A 20,807-nucleotide genomic window follows, 5' to 3' on the forward strand; every position below is an offset into this window, starting at 1 on the left:
CACAAATTTGGAAGAAACATAGATAAAAAATGAATGGTATCGGTGGGTTCATTAAGCAGATGTATCTTCATCTACTATTGAGCGGGACTCCTAATGGCATGCATTTGCTATGATTTCTGAGACAAATCAAATGCTGTGTTGGTACCAAATGGTAAGTGAGACAACAAGTCAGCATTCGAATGTTGTGAAGTGGGCCAATGATCCGTAATCAAATAGAACTTCCAGCCATACAAATATTGGTGGAGTGCCTCCTTTTTAAGTTTACTATAATTGCATTGTGCTTTGTTGAAAGTTTGTAAGACAAAATCAATTGGCCCATCAGGGGAATCAATTCTATAGGAGAGTACTTCTCCAGTCCCGTAAGAATGTGCATTTACAGCTAACATAATATGTTAAGCAGGATCAAAATGAATTAAACAATGACACCTTAACAAAAGTGCTTAAACTGTGGAAATGCATGCTAACATTCTTGGGAGCACTCAAAGGGAACACCTCTCTGGCACAAATGGTTCAGTGGAGCAGCAATTTGCACGGCTTTTGCAATAAGCTTAATATAATTTCCCCATGACAGCCCTTAACTCCTTGATGTTATGGGCTGCTGCAATTCTTTAATCACAGACAAATGTGAAAGAGCATGATGTGTGCCTTGTGCATTTATGACATTTCCTAAATATTCAGGTCATTCATGGAAGAAGAAGCACTTCTCCCTTTTACTCTTTAAGTCAGCCTCAGTGAGAATTTGAAATAAACGCTCTTTATTTGCCAAATTCTCAACAGGTATATGATCCACAACATCTGTATCATTAAAATAGTTCATGCATGAAGGACTTTACCTGCTAATTGTTACAGGAAATGTTGGAAAGTAGCAGAAACTGAAGCACTCCTGAATGGCAGTTTTTTTGAAACTGGATCAATCCCAGGTGAGCATTGATCTCAAAATATTGCTTGGACTGCTTGTCCGGTGGTCAGTGTAAATATGTATCATGTAAATCAGTCTTCAAAAAGTATTTGCCCTATTCCATCCTGTCCATTAATTCCTCCAGGTTTCGGAGAGGAAAAGAATCCATGACAGTTTGTAGGTTTCTGTGACTTTGAAAACAGCACACAGACATATGACTCCTGACAGATTTTTAAGTATTACCAGGAGGGTCACCCATTACCTTCCAGAAGTAGGTTGTCCCATCCCATTGTCTTTCCACCAGTGCAATTCCTTTACAACCATATCAAGAACAGCAAGGCGTACAGGTCTAGCATGATAAAATCATGGTTGCATATTGACTTTAACAGTAATTTGTGCCTCAAATTCATTATCCTTCCTAATCCTGGTTGCAAAACTTCACTGTACTTACTACACAAGTCAGGAACATGAGTATGAGGCACTTCCCCACCGATTTGTAACATATTGTCTTTTTATTCAGACGTCAAACAAATCAAAACCAAAAATGTTTGCTCTGGAAAGAAACACATTTTGTAACATCACAAAAAGTTGCCGGCAAACTGCACATGCCAAATACTGGTATTTTATGTCCATTATAAGCAGACAAAATGGAAATAGGCTTTTGTAGCCATGGTTACCAATCATATAATAGGTATCTTTATTGATTATGGAAGCAGACATCCTGTGTTCAATTGACATTTCATTGTGTTATGAGTCACACTTACAAGGACAGAAAGTTTGTTTTTCTTTCTGTGGTCTACAGTGTAAGGTTTCTGTGAAGCTGAAAAGTGAGACTTTATTTGCGCTAGGTGTACTGGCCAGGCTGTGACATTTACATGCTGATAACTGCTCTGTGGCTTTGCCTGACTGGCACTGTGCCTGGGGGCATTGTAAACAGACAGTCTGACTTTGCTTACCACACTTGAAGCACTGTGTTTTGTGACAAGGATATACTTTCATATCATGAATAGAAAAACACTGAAGACAAGACTTCTGCACATTATATGGAAGCACACCTCATGTTCCCCATGACCAAAAGATTTTACCTTTAATGCAGCTCTGTTTTTATTCACTTTAGCATTAACTGCAGCCTAATTGCCTAATGTGCTTTGAACAAGAGAAATAGATGGAGCTTCCATATCAACTTATGTTGTGTCCACAACATTTTTGACACTCTACAATTCACAGAACTATTTCAGACCCAGATCTGACCTGTTTTGTATCACTGCATCATATAGCATAACATCACCATAATTTTGTCCACAAGAACACTTGAACATGCAATATCTTGTTAGACCTTTAAGTCCAGCAATCCATGGTTTTAATGACTGTTCAGGGTGATTTTTAAGATGAAAAAATTAAAATCTCGCCACAGTGGCATGAACCTGTGCCTCATAATGCTACTTGGTTTTCCTAACAAGCCTGTCATAATCAACATCTTACGGACAAGAGCCAGAAAACAATTTGGGACACAGACAATGGACAGTGGCTCTGACAGTGGACAGAAAGAATGCAATGCACTCTATACTTTTAATGCTGTAAGTGGTGAAATGAGATTTCAGTTGAGTGCAATATTCCAACCAATATTATTTCTCGTAATTAAACTGGTGAAACTTGTGCGCACATACTGGATGTGGAGCTGCTCATTGTGACAGTTAAGTTCATCATCCGTTGAACAATGAGTAGCAGGCATTAAATCTGTTACACCTGAAACTGAGCAGCTTTGTATAAGGGTAGTTCATGTTGGGGACTCAGACATGGTTAAAAACTCTACTTTGTATCAGATACAATAATACAATACATTGCTGGTGTGGCAGTGGTATGCCAAGCACATCCTCATAGGCAGGTAAGGGCAGAAGTTTATGCCAAATTATTCATCATCATGTATGTATTTATGTAGGTATGATGGACGAGAGGACACACACTTGAACACACATAAGAATATGCTTGCCTTTTTATACATTGTAGCAAGCCTAGATGACAGTTCAATACTTTTGTTTCTGGAGGAGGTCAACTAGTTGCTAGGATATATAAGAAACATTAACTTGGTTTCAGTAAAACATTTTAATATGGGATACTTAACTTTGGTAGACATCTGACGTTCATATGAGGGACTATATACATTTGATACACTTGCAGAGCACAATGATAACAGTTTAGTTCTTGCACTGAATGACAGTCAAATATCACTTTACATTTAACTATGAACTTTGGCACACAGCCTGACTAATGAGAGATGCTTGCTCCTGCATCTGAATTACAATGATGCTGATATCAGAGTGGCTATCAAAGTGGGCTGTTGAAGAGTGAGGTGAGCAGTGCTGCACTCTGACATAAGTAGACTTCCAGAATTGTGGCTATGGAACCTCTTCAGGGCAGGTCTTTGTTGACATCTCATGTGTGGTTTCGTCTCACAGTGACTGCCTTTAGCTTGTCGTTCCATCATGAGGTTCCAACTTTAACATGGGACCTCACTCTTCAGATGACACCCCACCCAATATAGGCTCAGAAAAATAAACCAGTGCAAAAGGGTATTTTAAGGACCGACAAAAATCCAAGTCTGCTGTAGTTTTGGGAATTGGTGAAATGTTAGCTGTGGTAGGTAACCTCTATGCCAGAGTCTTTCATACGTTGATGCTGCACTGCCAGCAATATGGTCATGTCAGAACTGCAGTCCACTAGATATGTACAAGGCAATTGTTTGTCATGTACATACAATTGTCTGGATCCTTAATAACACTAGCCTGGACAAGCAGCCACATTCAGACTGGTCATTGTTGTTTGATAGATGCTGCTTAAAAAAATTGCTAATTGGCTGCTACTTCATTTTGATGGACGATAGGATGGTGGTTTTGAAGTGGTTATCACTGGTGTCACTGGTAGCATTGTGTGCATTGACTGTCCGCCCCCGGTAGCTGAATGGTCAGCACGACAGAATATCAATCCTAAGGGCCCGGGTTTGATTCCTGGCTGGGTCAGAGATTTTCTCCGCTCAGGGACTAGGTGTTTTGTTGTCCTCATCATCATTATCATGATCATTGCATCCCCATTGATGCGCAAGTCACTGAAGTGGTGTCAAATCGAAAGTCTTGCACCCGGCAAATGGTCTACGCAATGGGAGGCCCTAGTCACACAACATTTACATTTTACCAGTAGGTGCTTGTAGGCTTTCTTGTGGCAGCCATACTTATGGGTTAATGCAAGGTGTGACACACTCACTAACCTGGGTGCCAAAGTGGCCTTGGCACTAGCACAAGGGCAAGCACTGCTTCACATAACTTTTCTTACCTTCATGGAACTTGGTACGGTTGAATTGTGAAATGTGGCTGTCTTCCTTTGTGGCACAGGCTCTTGCCTTGTCTTCATGTTCAGTAATTTGTTATTTGCATGCATCCAAACTGTGTTGCTGAGTCTGAAGTTGCCCATAAACTATCAATTGATATTCCTGTTTGATGGTGACACAATCTTGGGACCGTGTCACCATCCACACTTTTTCATGCTGAAGAAAGCAGCAGATCTTCTCTGTAATTTCTACCAGTGAATGAATATTTTTTTTCGTTCCATGTTATAACTGCTGTTTCAGCAGATGTGATGTAACATTATATCTGTCATCTCTGACTTGTCAACAATAGCATGTATCTGGCACTGGTAATCAGATGGTGCTTTATCACCAACATGCTCACTATTTAACACACACTGAATGTGTTGTTCTAGCAATTTGCAGGCCCCTTTGAATAAGGTAGTGCTTTGAGTTTAGTATCTGTCTTGCGCTGGTGTATTTATAATAATGTCTGACACTAAAACCAATGTATGAGAGTCTAAGGTATTAATTGTCAGTATAAACTGCATTTCATCATGTACAACATCATGTTCAGCAAAAGTTAAGTTACAACACATTAACAATAATGGTGGTTGCTTGGTAAATATGGCGGATATATACTTTGCTTTGAAGGATGGTTGAGACATGGCACACCACATGCATAACTTTTGTCTTGGTAATGAAACTCTGGGACTTTGAAAAAATTTATCCATTATTATCTGCAATTGTGTCGGAGATAAAGTTACTATTTGCACCATTTTTTGCTGTATGGTACTGTCTGAACTGCTGTATGGGCATAATGTTGTTCATTGTTGTACTCATCTACATTTACTATTGCATACATATGTTGTAAGCCACCACACAAAGCATAGTGAAGGGCGCCTTGTATTACTGTTAGTCATTCCTCTCCTATTCCACCTGCAAATAGAGTGAGGAAAAAACTACTGTCTATATGCCTCCATAGAAGCCCTAATTTCTCTTCCCTTACTTTCATTGGTTGTTAATCAAAATGTATATTAGCAGCAGGATAATCGTGCAGCAACCAACTCCAGTTGCCAGTTCTTTAAATCTACAGGTTATTGTTTCATGAAAAGAATGTTGTCTTCCCTGCAAAGACTCCCATTTGAGTTCATGGAGCGTCTAAGTAATACTTGCATGTTGATTGAATCTACCAATAACAAATCTAGATGGATGCTCAAATGGAACAGCTCAATGAGCCTATTTTCACCGCAAATTGGAACATGTGATTCACACAAGCAATTGAAGCACTCAGTAAACATAAATACGTACAGTACTTGAAACACTTGGAACACCAGACTACCCGATATACAAAAATACTTCAGAAATCACATAAATTTTAGTTTTAGCTGTGATTACATAAAATACAGAAAATTATTGCACTTAGATACGAATATACTGAGATGTATAATAAGGAAATGTTTCAAAATATGAAAAATTGTGTTCAGTTTAATTTTGAAAGAAACTTTTGTAATCACATTATTATTATTACTATTATTTTTGTTGTTGTTGTTGTTGTTGTTGTTGTGGTCTTCAGTCCAGAGACTGGTTTGATGCAGCTCTCCATGCTACTCTATCCTGTGCAAGCTTCTTCATCTATCAGTACCTACTGCAACGTACATCCTTTTTGAGGAACACTACTGAGGAAATATAGAGAAACGGCATGTGAAACTGACTGCAGAACAATTCTACTGCCACCAATATACAAGGCATATTCCAAAACTATGGTCTGATGATCAGTATTTAACTGATTGTAGGCCTGAATGGAGAGTCACAAATGCAGCACTATCAACCAACTATTTAGGAAACTACTGCAGTGTTTATTTGATTCAGTAATCGTTTGCCAGTCGGTAAGAGCAGATCACAATGGTCAAGACAATCATAGATCCTGGCAGTTGTAAAGTGCACCGTATGATTAGATTTTTGCTAGCAAAATGATCTTCAGCTACTGAAAGCAATTGTGAATTATGCCTAGTGTATGGACATAAAATAATGGGTGACCAGCAAGTTCAAAAATGGTGTCAAGAATTTCAAAATGGCCACACAAATGTTCACAAACAACAGCAGAGTGGCAGGCCCAGTATTCAGGCCGAGTTTGTTGATCAAGTGAACCAAAAACTTCAAAGCAATTGATGACTGATGATTAGTGGTCTGACTAATGAATTCCAAAATGTTGCTAGGACCTCAATTTATAGAATTGTCACTGAACAGCTTGGATATCACAAACTGTGTGCTAGGTGGGTTCCAAACATGCTCTCTGATCAGTACAAAGAGAAAAGAATTCATAGTGCATGACAGTTTTTTGGAGTTCTATAGACAAGATGGAGATGATCTGTTTCTACATAATGTTATGGGTAACAAGACATGGATATCACACAACAATGAAGAATCGAAACAACGGTCAACGCAGTGGCACCATTCAGATTCACCCAAACCAAATAGTTTAGGCAATCTCTGTTCTCAAATCCAAAAAATGATGGCTATCATTTTTTGGGATAAAAAGTCAACCTTTTGATTGATTTCATGGACTGTGGCTCAACAATTAAAGTTGACTTATATTGTGAAATGCTAACAAAACTGAGATGTACAATCCAAAATCAATGCCACAGGAAACTGTTGTCCAGCATGCCAGGCATCCGCCCTCATCATACTTCACTGCAAGCCGTGAATTCAACTAAACTATAATGCTCAGCTTCAACTTCCCACGTCGTCTCACTCTCCGCAAACTGCAGACTCGAGTGGACTATTTTTGTGTGCGAAATTGACGAACCTATACGAGGCATTGACTTCTTGTGACACCACAAACTTTCACCAGACTTGGTGCGAAACACCGTGTTTCATCATCCGTGCAAGACTCACTTCCCTTGTGCTCCATCGAGCAACCCCCCCTCCCATGACACATCAGTCCGGGCTCATTTCATCCATACATGTTCATCTTTGTCACCGACGTTACAAGAAACCATGCACAAGTGCCTTGTCGAGCTTGAAGACGTCGCTCGCCTATCCAAGGAAAACTTTGAACTCTCCCTCTGGCTCCACAAAACACAGTTCCAGCACTCCGATGCATCAAAGGAATTACAGACACCACAAATAGGACAAAACAAGGTCAGTAAGTGCGCCGAATTGCTTGCAGTCCCAGCAATCCAGCCTCTGTGTGTTTACCTGCCACTACCCCTCATAACTGTGCTATCAAGACTGCCATAACGTGTACTGACAGTTCTGCAGGGCCACACCCTCCTAACATGGCAGCGTTTGACACTCGGCCGGACACAAGTGTGCATGTGCGACGAGCGTCAAGTGTTCCCGAACAGACGGCTCCTACCCTGCACCTCACGGACAGCACCTCAAACTATGCAATGTCAGCTCCTGCGCATCGTTGTGGAACCACCACTGTCAACACAAACAGTGCAGTCGCGCCAAGCGTTTCGCCCGCGACCGTGCTGCCACAGGCCGAGCCCTCGGACAATGGACTCACTAATGGCTCACAAGCTTTACTGAGCTCACCCAACCACGGTGCCACTGCTTTGGGTCGGTGGCCATCTTGTCACGTTGACTCCTGGGACATCTCGCTGCCTTGGCTCCCGTCGGATCCGCCGAGTGGCTCCGAACACCACGACCATGCCTCGCCTGCTCTGCCCACCACACATTGTAAACAAACCGCCTCCCGTGCCGCTGGCAACATTTCCGTCATCACCAACGGCACGGTTCACAAGCTTTTCCTCACCCCATGTCCCCCGATCTCCAGTAAACCACGTTGACTTTGTCCTGAGCGCCTCTATGACCTTAAAAAGCAGATTTCTGAACTACTAAGCTCTGGCGTCATTGAACCCTCTGCCAGTAGCTGGTCTATGCCCATACATATGACACCCAAGAAAGACGGGCCCTGGCACATGTGCGAGACTACCGTCGACTAAATGCACGAACAATTAAGACACCTACCCCATACCCAACACTGCCGACTTTACCAGTTCCCTTGCAGGTGCGACCACGGTCTCTGTTGTTGATTGCAAACAGGCCTACCACCAGATCCCCATGGCACCCAAAGACATCCAGAAGAGAACAATCACCACCCTGATCGGATTATTTCAATTTCGATTCATGCCCTTCGGTCTGAAAAATTCAACCCAGACCTGGCAACGCTTCATCAACGAAGTGCTATTCGACCTAAAATTCTGCTTTGCATATCTTGATGACATTCTTGTGTTCAGCTCCTCCATTGAGGACAACATTTGACATGTGCAAACTATTATGAACACTCTCTCGGCAGCAGACATTGGGACCAACCAGGACAAATAGCAGCTACATCAACTCGCTGTCACTTTTCTGGTTTTGGGTCTCTGCCGATAGCATTTGTCTGCCCCCTGAGAAAGTAATAACAATACTAAACCTACCCATACCTTCATCATTCAAAGAGCTCTGGCGCTTTCTGGGGATGGTTAATTATTATCGCCAACATCTACCTCGGGCTGCGGAGATTCAGGCTCCACTGACGGACGCCTTGGCAGGCACCAACACTTCTGGATCTCGGCCTGTTCCGTGGACCCCTGCTATGACTGACTCTTCCACTGCCCTCAAAAATCTTCTTGCCAAGGCCTGCACCATCGCGCATTCTCATCCCAATGCGCAGCTTTTCATCACCACAGACGCGAGCGATACTGCCATCGGCACTGTCCTTAGCCAGACAATCGACGGGCAAACTTCACCTCTGCAGTTCTTCTCGCGCAAGCTCACCAATGCACAATGGAAATATTCTGTGTTTGACAGGGAGTTGCTCGTGGTCTACAAAACAATCAAGCATTTTAAGACTGACATTGCGGGATGCCCTTTCTATGTTTTAACGGACCACAAACCCCTGGCTACGACCATTACAAACCCGCCAGCTGCCCCGCCTCCTCGCCGCTTCAGATACATGGACTTCATATCTCAGTTCACCACTGATGTCAGACACAGAAAGGGTGCTGACAATATATTTGCTGATTTTCTTTCACGAGTCACCTTTCACTGTGTCAGACACCACTTTGTCAACCTCCATATCCCTCCGCCCGCCAGCCACTCCTGCCCTAAGGTTCACATCCCGAAATCTCTGGACAATTGCGAGTACGTCATGCTCTGAGATGACACTGTCCGTGATCCCCTCCAACCCCCATATACTGGCCCGTACCTAGTTCTCCGGCAATCAGCCAACAACTATGACATCCAGATGAAGGATTCAGCTGTTACAGTCTCTCTCAACAGACTTAAGCCTGCTCATGTCGAGCCTTCTTCTACCCCCCTTCAGGCCACGACCACGCCATTCTGGGCATGGCTCACAACGCTCCGACCACTCCCTCCACGTCGGTCTCACACACTCCGTCGAGTAACTTGCAGCTCCAATCGTCAAGCTCTCCTCGGACCTCACCCTGTACTCCAGTCTCATGCAGTCCGTCGAGTGACCAAATGCTCCCCACGTCGAGCTTACCTACAATCACACTCTCGCTGCCGGGCCCTTTGCCGGTCCCTTCAATCTCTCCACCATTGCCTGCCCCACCCTGTCGAGGTTTCTTACACCCCCCGGTCTTGAATGTGCCCTCGCTCAATGTGTTTGTGGCTGTCCCCCTGGACATAATCCACGTCGTCTCAATAATACTGCACAATTATATACTGTTTGTCGTGTGTTTCTCTTCATCCAGTGCTCATGTCACAACCTCCGCCACTCCCTGCCACCTAGTGAAATGTGTTCCCCTCCTACTCGACATTGACTTGGACATGCTTCGTGTGTTTGCCATGCCCACAGGAGACATCATCGTTGTCGCTCTGTTCCACCCGCAAACCGCCGGCCTACATGTTGCCGCACGACCAGCATGCCCAGTACGATGCCCGGCCCGCTTCAACAACTTCCACGTTCAGTGGCTGAACCTTCCTTCATGACATCTACCCACACAGCTCCCCGACGATGCTGTCAAGCTGACCATGGTCCGGCTCCTGCAGACCACCCCTGCCAATGCCATAATCCCCCGGCCTTTCAAGAGTACTCCATTCTCCGTGGCGCCAATGAAATCAACACCAACATCGTTATGCATTCATCTTTGGACTCTAAGGATTATCTTTGGCTGTTCCATCATGTTCAGTTCAGTTCTTTGTGATCCTTGTATGTGTTAAGGTTAATAAATGAACTATTGCGAAATGGGTGTGATTATTGGTGCAACCAACCCGGTAATCCTCCTCAAATCCATTAACAAGAAAGTAGAAGGAAATATTCGAACAATTTATGAAATCTGAAGACAAACCATACTTATACAATTGTGGTACAATTATCATGGCAACTTCAATTAAATTTATGTGTCCATTAAACAACATTGACATATGAATAAAAATATGTTGTAATTATGACAGAGTACTTTCTTGGTGGGTTTGCAGAAGAAGAATTTTTCAGTGGGTTCAGAAAAGATTTCAAATCCTGACATCAGCGGGGATGCAGTAGTAGCTGACCAACTCTGCAAGGATGCTGCTGTATGACACAGTGCAGTCCACCTATTGCTGTGTTTGAGACATCAGCTTTTCTGGGCAGTGCAAATCATTGTGGTAAATTGCCATGTACACATGGTTGCATCGGCTACTCAATGAGAGAGTGTAGTTCACTGGAAAGGGTGAGCTGTTCAGAAAATGCAGAAATCCACTTTGAAAACTTTTTTTCAACTAGACCATGATACATTGTTTTAGAGTTGTCATGTTCAAGAAAACTGTGCAGTAACCATTTATTAGCATATTAGAGGGAATGTAATAGAGAATATTTGCAATGTATGTCTGTCATTTCTAGAAAAATGGCCACATAGGCTCTAGAATGGTTTAAAGTTTTATTACAACAAATGTCTGATGAAATAAATTCTAATTTTAAGAAATTATCTGACAAAACAGATTCAAGAAATAAGAAACTCTCTGACATTAGGAATGAATTATGTGACACTAGGAAGGAATTATCTGACAAAGTAGAGTCTAAAAGTAATGAACTATCTGTCAAGGTAGAAAATATGAAAGAAGAACTAAAATTAGAAATAACACAACACATCAAACAGGAAATAGAAGATAATTAAGTAACACTGCAAGTACTTTGGCCCAGCTGCCTCAGGAGTAGGCAGATGAAAGCAATAACCGATGTGATTTAGTTTGTGAGGAAGTAAACAGAAATTCAAAGAATTGTATGGTGACATTAACAAAGTAGGTCAACTTGCCATTAGAGGAATCAACCAAGCTAAAGAGCAAATCTCAGAGGCAAAAGAGTGTGTAAAGGTTTTAGAACAATGCATAGAATTTACAGAAGTAGTTAACACACGTGAAATGCTATGTAATTTGGAGAGACAGTTACATGAATTTGTAAATTCTACCATACAAGAGAGAAATTAGAATCATTTAATACTAATGCTCTTCCTAAGGGAGGTGCTGAAGAACATAAAAAAATTAACAAGACTATGGGAGGCTATTGAGAGTACTAAGCAGAAAATCGATAATAAGGCAGGCATAAAGAAAAAAAAACAGTTTATTAGAGATGTTGCAGTTGGGAGGTAGTATGAATTTATCAAAGTAATGTCTGAAATTCCTTGCAGTGAAAAAGGCTACAAAGTAGGGGGGGGGGGGGGGGGGGGCATAATTTGGTGTTGAATGATTGTACATTAAATAAACATACAGAAACTGAGAGGGACAGACCTGTTAGTACAGAGGAATTATCAACCAAATTCAGACAGGCCAAATATTTCACCTCCATGGATCTCGTAGGGGTTATTGGCCGATCAAGATACACAATATCACATTTTTATTTGATAGAAAATCTTACGAGTTTAGAGTATTACCATTTGGTATGAATATTTCAGTGTCAGTTTTCATACAGACACTCAACGGAGTGTTGGGTAAAGAACTGTTACAAGAACTCAGTATTTATGTACACTCATGATCATAAATTAAGGATAATTGCAGAATGTGGTGCCACACAATATGGCACTACACAAAACTGGTGCTAGTAGCATAGACACATAGGGAACACACACAACACAGATCTGTAAGTCCACGTTATTGGTGGTAAGTTGAGAAAACTGTCTCAAAACACACGTGCTACAAATCGCCACTGTTTCCTGCTCATGTACCCCGACATCAATATGGGATATGATCACCATGCACATGTACACAGGCTGTACAATGGGCTGTCATACTCTGGATCAGGTGGTTGAGCAGCTGCTGGGGTATAGCCTCCCATTCTTGCACCAGTGCCTCTCGGAGCTCCTGAAGTGTCATAGGGATTTGAAGACGTGCAACAATACATCGACCGAGAGCATCCCAGATGTGCTCGGTGGGGTTTAGGTCTGGAGAACAAGCAGGCCACTCCATTCAACTGATATCTTCTGTTTCAAGGAACTCCATCATGATCACAGCTCGGTGGGGCCGTGCGTAATCGTCCATCAGGAGGAAGGCAAGACCCACTGCACCCCTGAAAAGGCGGACATACTGGTGCAAAATGACATCCCAATACACCTGACCTGTTACAATGCCTCTGTCAAAGACACGCAGGGATGTACGTGCACCAATTACAATCCCACCCCACAGCATCAAACCACGACCTCCGTATAGGTCCGTTTCAAGGACATTAAGGGGCTGGTATCTGGTTCCTAGTTCACGCCAGATGAAAACCCGGAGAGAATCATTGTTCAGCATATACCTGGACCCCTTCATGAACATAACCTGGGACCACTGTTACAATGACCATGTACTGTGTTTTAGATACCAGGCTTTACGGGCTCTCCTGTGACGAGGGGCCGGTGGAATGCACCTCGCACGTCTCCGGTGAATAAACCATGTCTTTTCAGTCGTCTGTAGACTGTGAGTCTGGAGACAACTGTTTCAGTGGCTGTGGTAAGGTCCCAAGCAAGGTCACCTGCAGTACTCCGTGGCCGTCTGCGAGCACTCATGGTGAGATATTGGTCTTCTTGTGGTGCTGCACACTGTGGACGTCCCATACTGTAGCACCTGGACATGTTTCCTGTCTGCTGCAATTGTTGCCATAATCTTGAGATCACACTTTGTGGCACATGGAGGGCCCGTGCTATGACCTGCTGTGTTTGACCCGCCTCCAGTTGCCCTAGTATTCTACCCCTCATAATGTCACCAATATGTGTTCTTTGAGCCATTTTCAACACACAGTCACCATTAGCACGTCTGAAAACGTTTGCACACTTACTCGCTGCACTGTACTCTGACATGCACCAACATACCTCTGCATATGTGGACTGCTGCCAGCGCCACAATGCAATGACCACAGGTCAAATGCACCGCATGGTCCTACCCCAAAGTGATTTAATCCCACAAACCACCCACCAGACCACTGTTTCACCATGTATCAGCATTATCCGTAATTTATGAGCGTGAGTGTAGATGAAATTTTGCTGGTATCAAAAGCTTGGGAAGACCATCATCATTTACTCACAAAAACCTTGCAGAGTTGAATGAAAAGGGAATAATCATAAAATTGTCAAAATCACATCACATTATGCAAATGAGGTGGGACATTTAGTTTGGATTAAGGGCATAAAACCAGACCAAGACAGAATAAAAGCTATGAAGGAGTGTTCAGAACCTCTAAGAGTAATACAGTTGAAATCATTCATAGGATTACTGAGATTCTATCATCAAAATATTGAGGAACAAGAATTGAGTGATCAACGGTTACTACATATTTTAAAGCAACAGTCTGCATGGTCATGGGATGAGGGTACAGTGGAAGGATTTACAAATATTAAACAGGCACTGGTAGATGCCCCTGTTCTCAGTCTTCCTGTAATGAATGAGCTGTTTAAGCTGGCCACAGATGCATTGGACTATGGAACTGCAACTGAATTATTGCAGGGGAAGTGGAATCCCAAAGTGGGGGAACATAGAATGATAGCCTTTGCCAGCAGAAGTCTAATAAAGCATGAAATGAATCATACAGCCACAGAGATAGAACTATTAGTAATAGTATGGAGTATTAAAAAATTCCAGAGCCTAATATGGGGATGATAGATTATTATCTGTGCGGACCATCAAGCATTGTCATTTTGGATAGAAAGCAAGTTATTGCGTCAAAAACTTGTGCATTGGGCTGTGCTTTTACAAGAATATCATGTAAAAATTAACTATAGAAAAGAATCAATATAGTTCCTGATGCAGCATCATGATTACCATTAGGTATGAGCAATATTAAATGAAGTAAAGGACTGGGAATGATTTTTGCCATCAATTTTTTGGGATTAATCTACTACACCAACAATGACATAAGGGCTCTAGTCTTCAAGGATAAAACAAGATGTGAAAGAGGATCCTTAATTCAGTGATATAAAACTTGTAAAGATGAAAATAGACCAACAGTACTTTTTTAGGGTTAAGTAAATGATACATGTTAGTCACACCCCAAATTTTATGGGAGAAGAGTAAGAGATGGAAGGTGACACAAACCGATGGCATGCCAACGATCATAACCAAATAAGAAGCAAGATCTTAAGAGTTAACATAAGAATGAGAAGGTCTGATAATTAGTATTCAACAAGGAGCAGGTCCATGAGAAATAAATTTTAATAACAGGAAACAAAGTGCTAACAGTATCCTTGTGTATTCACAATGCTGCGCTAGTATTATTCTTAGTCATAAGAATGGGAATTTACCCCTGCCATGGTTTCTGTCTCTCTCTGACACTATGTCAGAAGCGTGGGGAAAAGCATATATAAATAGTCAGGCACTTTCAGCTTGAGAGATGTGCCAGATCAGTTGAGAGTAGGGTGGACACATTGGATAATCTGGGACAATGTAAGTATTTTACAATGATGGATTTACGGAGTGGATAATCAGTTGGAAGTAGCACCAGAGGATATGGCAAAGACAGCTTTTACTGTTCCTGGGGGCACTATCAGTATAGAAGTATGCCGTTCGGGTTGAAGAATGCACTGGCAACTTTTCAGCAGTTGTTAGATGGGATTTTAAGGTGATGGAAAGCAAAGACATGTATGGTTTACCTAGATGACATTATAGTATTTTCAAAGAATATACCAGAACATGTACCACATTTAAAAGAAGTTCTTAGAAGATTGTAGTTGGCACGCTTAACATTAAGTTTAGAAAAATGTAATTTTGTGCAGATGCAGGTCAAATATTTAGGACATGTAATCAGTGAACAAGGGGTTCAAACTGATCCTCGGTTAACAGAGGCAGTTCAAAATTTTCCGACACCAAATACAATGAAGCAATTACAATCGTATATTGGGTTATGCTCATATGATTGTAAATTTGTAGAGGATTTTGCTCAAATAGCTGAGCTGTTAACAAAGCTTTTAAAGAAAGGGGTTAAATTTCAATGGACAGCGGAATGCCAGCAAGCTTTTGATGAATTAAAAATGAGATTAGTTTCTGGTCCGGTGTTGGTGTTTCCGAATTTTGAAGAAGACTTCGTCTTATCATGTGATGCTTCAAATGGCACAGTAGGACCTATTCTGGGGCAAATGGTATAGGGACAGGAGCATCTGGTGGCATATGTTTCCAGACAGTTAAATAGGGAAGAGCGGAATTATTCCACTATGGAAAAGGAGATGTTGGCTGTAATATATGGAGTAATGTATTTTCGTTGTTACCTTTATGGTAAGAAGTTTAAGGTCATGACAGATCATGCAGCGTTGAGATGGTTACTGGGACTCAAGGATCCTTCTAGTTGGTTAACACCGTGGGCTCTAAAATTAAGTGAGTTTGACTTTGAAGTAATTCATAAGCCAGGGAAGAAACACGGGAATGCATTAAAAGTAATGGGTAAGACTGTCACAGAATGGCAAAGGGCACAAGCAGAGGATGAGGAGTGCCAGGGTTTTAGAACTCAACCACATCTCATTGTGGAGGGAAATTTGTTGTGTAGAGTCACCAGGCGTGGACCACACGTAGTGGTACCAAAGAGTTTGAGAGAGGAAGTCTTAAAGCAGGCCCATGATCCTGTGCTTTTAGGGCATGGGGCTCATCGAGCAACAGAAAGACGAGTAGCAGAATGATTTTGGTGGTGCACTCAGAGAAGGGATGTGGAACAATACGTAGCAAATTGTGTAACGTGTGCACAGCAAGCAGATGTGATGCACTCAAGAATTCCATTGCAACGGTTACCAGAGACTTTAGAATCTTTTGAATTTATCGGGCTAGATGTTTGCGGGCCATATAACAAAACACCTGCAGGGAATCGTTACATTTTAACTATAATTGATCACTTTTCGTGGTTTCTAGTTATGGTTGCAATACCAGACCAACAGCAAGTATGGTAGCACAAGCTTTAGTCAATAACTGGTTATTGAAGTTTGGGGTGCCTGGTACCGTAATTACAGATCAGGGAACGAACTTCATGTCTGAATTAATGTCACAGTTATCTCGGTTATTAAGAATTAAAAAATTATGGACCAGTCCATTTTATTTGCAGGCGAATGGGAGAACGGAGCTATTACATAAGACAATTTTAAAAATGCTGAGTTATTATGTGAATGGAAACCATGATAATTGGAATGTTTATCTTCTGCATGTGGTATCAAGTTACAACACCAAAATACATTCGGGGGAGGGGAGTCGGAATGTCACCGTTCAAGGTGGTCTATGGAAGAAAGATGTGATCACCATTTGATGTTCTATGTCCGAAATCAGGAGCAAAAGGGGATGCAGTGAGGAAATTAGCACAGACAATACAGGAAGTCTGGAAGAGGGTACAGAAGGCCAATATGAAAGCATTGGAAAGGCATGATGAACAGAATAAGCAGTTGGGACCTTTACCACAGTACAGGGTAGGTCAATGGGTACTGATCACAAATCCATATACACCTAAGGGAAAGACGAAAAAATTCTTGATGAAATACCACAGACCATATCAGGTCATGGAGATGACTTCACCTGTAAATGTTAGAGTGCAGCTGCCAAAATAACATCAGTTATCCACATAAGTAGAGTAAAGCCTTTTAAAGGAACGGTGGATGGATTACCTCAATTACAAGGAAGTGACCCAATTGCAGAGGCTAGGCAAAGCAAACAGAAGAAGAAGGTTGTGGCAGAGGGACAACAGTGGGCACATAATGTTCTGTATGCATTACGGTCACAGAGAATTTGATGGGGCAGTATGAACTGTCGGGAATTTTTGAGGATGCCATAGGATGTTGTAGTGGCTTGTAGTGGGAAGAGGTTCTGTAGATATTACCAATTCAGAATCTGACATATTTAAACTCCACGTTAAACCCAGAGTTTTTGGAAATGTTGCATTCCTTTATTAATGCACAGGAAGGATCTATCACGGTTAATAAAGTATTGGAACACATTTGAATGTTACCACAGCATCACACCGACAGAATAATGACAGTGGGCATTTCAGCCACAGGGTGTGCCGTTTTTCTATTTTTCTTGAGTATAGCTTTGTGGAGAGTGTGGAAATGTGCACCAGTAGAGGAAGTCCGACACATCAGTTGCCTACAGAATGGGTAACCTGTGTGAACAGTTTATAGGGGTAGCATTAATGTTTTTATTTCCTCATTAGTTTTAGTCTGTAGCATATAAGTTTTGTGAACAAGGTATGTTTATGCAGCCACAGGCCATGTCTGTTATACATTCGGGACGAATCTTGTTGAAGGGAGGGAGGTGTGCTGTGCTAGTATTAGTCTTAGTTGTAGGAAAGGGGAATTTTGTTAAAAATTCAGTAAAGGCGCAGCTGGGCGATGAAGTCTGGGGCCACTGGCAGTGTGTAGTAATAGTTGGCAGCCAGTAGGCCAGGCAGAGTAAACATGGCGTGGAGCAACAGCGAGGCAAGGAACTGCAGCATTGGTTTAAGTTATTGCAATGTATGAGGCAAGACAGTAGGCCAGACCCAAGAGGGTGATGTGTAAGTGGCTGACATATGGGAATTCACCCCTGCCATAGTTTCTGTCTCTCTCTGACACTATGTCAGAAGCGAGGGGAAAAGCAGTATAACTAGTCAGGCACTTTTGGCTTGAGAGGTGTACCAGTTCAGTTGAGAGTCGGGTCAGACCTGTGTTGGTCTACGCTTATAGGGGCCAGTCTGGCAGCGATGTTGTAAATATTCTATATAAACCTGTACTTTATTTCGATGTACTTGTTCGGGCTGTATTCCACCTCCGGGGATGCAACACCGGGATGGGATGGAACGGCAGCCGGATACTTGGAGATTGCACATCTGCTTGAAGGAGGGCAGTGAGAGCAGTCTGCAGCGGGTCCAGGAGGGGCCATGTTCACTTTCCACCTGGCATACCAGGGTCCAGGGGGAGGTGTACACTGCGGGGGATGTGGCAGCACTGCAGCAGCATCAGAAGCGGTGGCAGGTGATGCCATCTGGCAAGCACCACTAGCGGCAAGTTGCAGCACAGTGTCCACGAGGGCGCAGGTTCGAGTCCAGTCCTGTGCTGGATGCAGTGGTGGCCCAAGGTCCACGGGTGACCAGCCCATCCACATTCGCCCTATGGTCAGACAGAGCAAGCAAAAGGGGGAGGAGGGCGGCAGGGACCAGGAACTGTAGCCGTCTCTGGAATCACAGGCAGCTGCGCGGCGCAAGTGCGATACCTCGGCAAACGGTGACTGGACGAGCACAACCAACTTTCAGCTGAGAGGCCTTGATGATGGAGCAGCGGCATCAGCATACCAGGAGTTGCTGAGCCAGCTGGACTCACGGGACAATGCTGCGGGCAGCATGCTGACACTACGCTGCACCCATCAAAGTACTGTAAATTATGTGAATAAAGAAATGCTTCACAGAAGCTCTCCTGCATACCTTGCAGAACTAGCACTCCTTTCTTCCAGGAGTGCTAGTTCTGCAAGGTATGCAGGAGAGCTTCTGTGAAGTTTGGAAGGTAGGAGACGAGGCTCTGGCAGAATTAAAACTGTGAGGACAGGTTGTGAGTTGTGATTGGGTAGCTCAGTTGGTAGAGCACTTGCCCGCAAAAGGCAAATGTCCCAAGTTCGAGTCTCGGTCCGGCACACAGTTTTAATCTGCCAGGAAGTTTAAAGAGTTTCAATTTTTGATACACTGTCTAAAGGGTACAGAAATTATTACGTTAAACACACTACCAACATTACCAGTAGGATTAAAGCCTACTGTAAACTTAAAAGAAAGAGGTAACTTTGTGATTTATTTACTAAAAGTGAACAGACATGAACAGATGTGAACAAGGTATTAGATTACTTTATGAAAGTTTAAAAACAGAATGATGAAAGGATCATGTGTTGTGTAACTATATTCATTACTGAGAACAAAATCCAAATGACAATAGTAACAACTGGAAGCTCCATAAAATGCTACTTTTACATAAAAATAAATTAATGATTAACAACTTTGTAATGGGACAAAATTATAGGAATACTTGGAGCAGAAGTCAGAGCCCAGAACTGGAATGGGGCCATAGCTAGGCAGCAGGTGCTGGTCATTGAACTACATTTTCAGCTCCCATGTCACTGAACCACAAGTGCCAAAATCCAGTCAAAAGCCACGGACATTGGCTATGGCTGGCCCACATCCCTGCATAATCAGCATCCCTCATTAGAAGCAAGACTTCCATGATACAATCCTTGGTGTCAATGTCCTAGTACAAGCCTTTGAGAAGCACTCCAGCTTGATTGACTTCCACATTGTTGATGATTATGCTGGAGCCTGATCATTGTCCTGCTCCGGACGGTTTGCAGTGGCTCACAAATGCAGCCCTTCTGGCAATTCAGCACCAAACATCAGCATTTAAATGCTGGCTTGGCTGAGTATGCCATGTTTGTCAAGGCACAGCCATGCACAGCACCTGCCATGTTTCATCCTCCTGGCTCCACTCCTCACCATTGCTCCAAACTTTGACTCCAGGCAAAGCCATGACTGCGCCACTGAAATGACACAAACTTCTGCATTAGAGAAGATCTAGTGGCTGTCCATGACTGTGCAGCTAGCCACATCCTGCCATCCCAGCTCGCCTTGTGTACTGGAGACAATAACACAGTGCACTGTCTCCTGAGCTGCTTGGGCATGCCACCTGCTGTACATATACACCTGCAGCTATGTTGCTGGAATATTACAAGGGAACTTCAGACCATGCCAGAGAATGGAACACAAACAGAAGAATGTCTGAACTGTGCCAGTTAATAAAGAAGTAATAAAGAGTTGTCGTATCTTCACCACAACCAGCTTCTGCTGCTGTCCACATCCCCTGTCTTTGACAGAGAACCCAGCCCACACCCCGACAACTTATCTGTCTCACTTTACAACTGGTTACCACATATACCTAACAGTAAAGCAGATCTATTAACATGGTATATAAATTTGGGGTTTATTCGCTTTGGGCGGAAGAACTGAATAATGCACATGAGAAATTATTATTATTGTATTGACATGTCCGGTCAAGTTAGAAAGTTCCTGAAGTCATGTAGTATGTGACAGAAAGTCAAAGTATAGACTTTGAAGATCCACACTAAGCTGTACCCCATAATACCAAAATCATTGCTGATTTAATGGCTGTGGAAATTTATTGTCCACTGCCTCAATGA

The sequence above is a fragment of the Schistocerca serialis genome, chromosome 1 (assembly GCF_023864345.2).
Source record: "Schistocerca serialis cubense isolate TAMUIC-IGC-003099 chromosome 1, iqSchSeri2.2, whole genome shotgun sequence".
NCBI lineage: Eukaryota > Metazoa > Arthropoda > Insecta > Orthoptera > Acrididae > Schistocerca > Schistocerca serialis.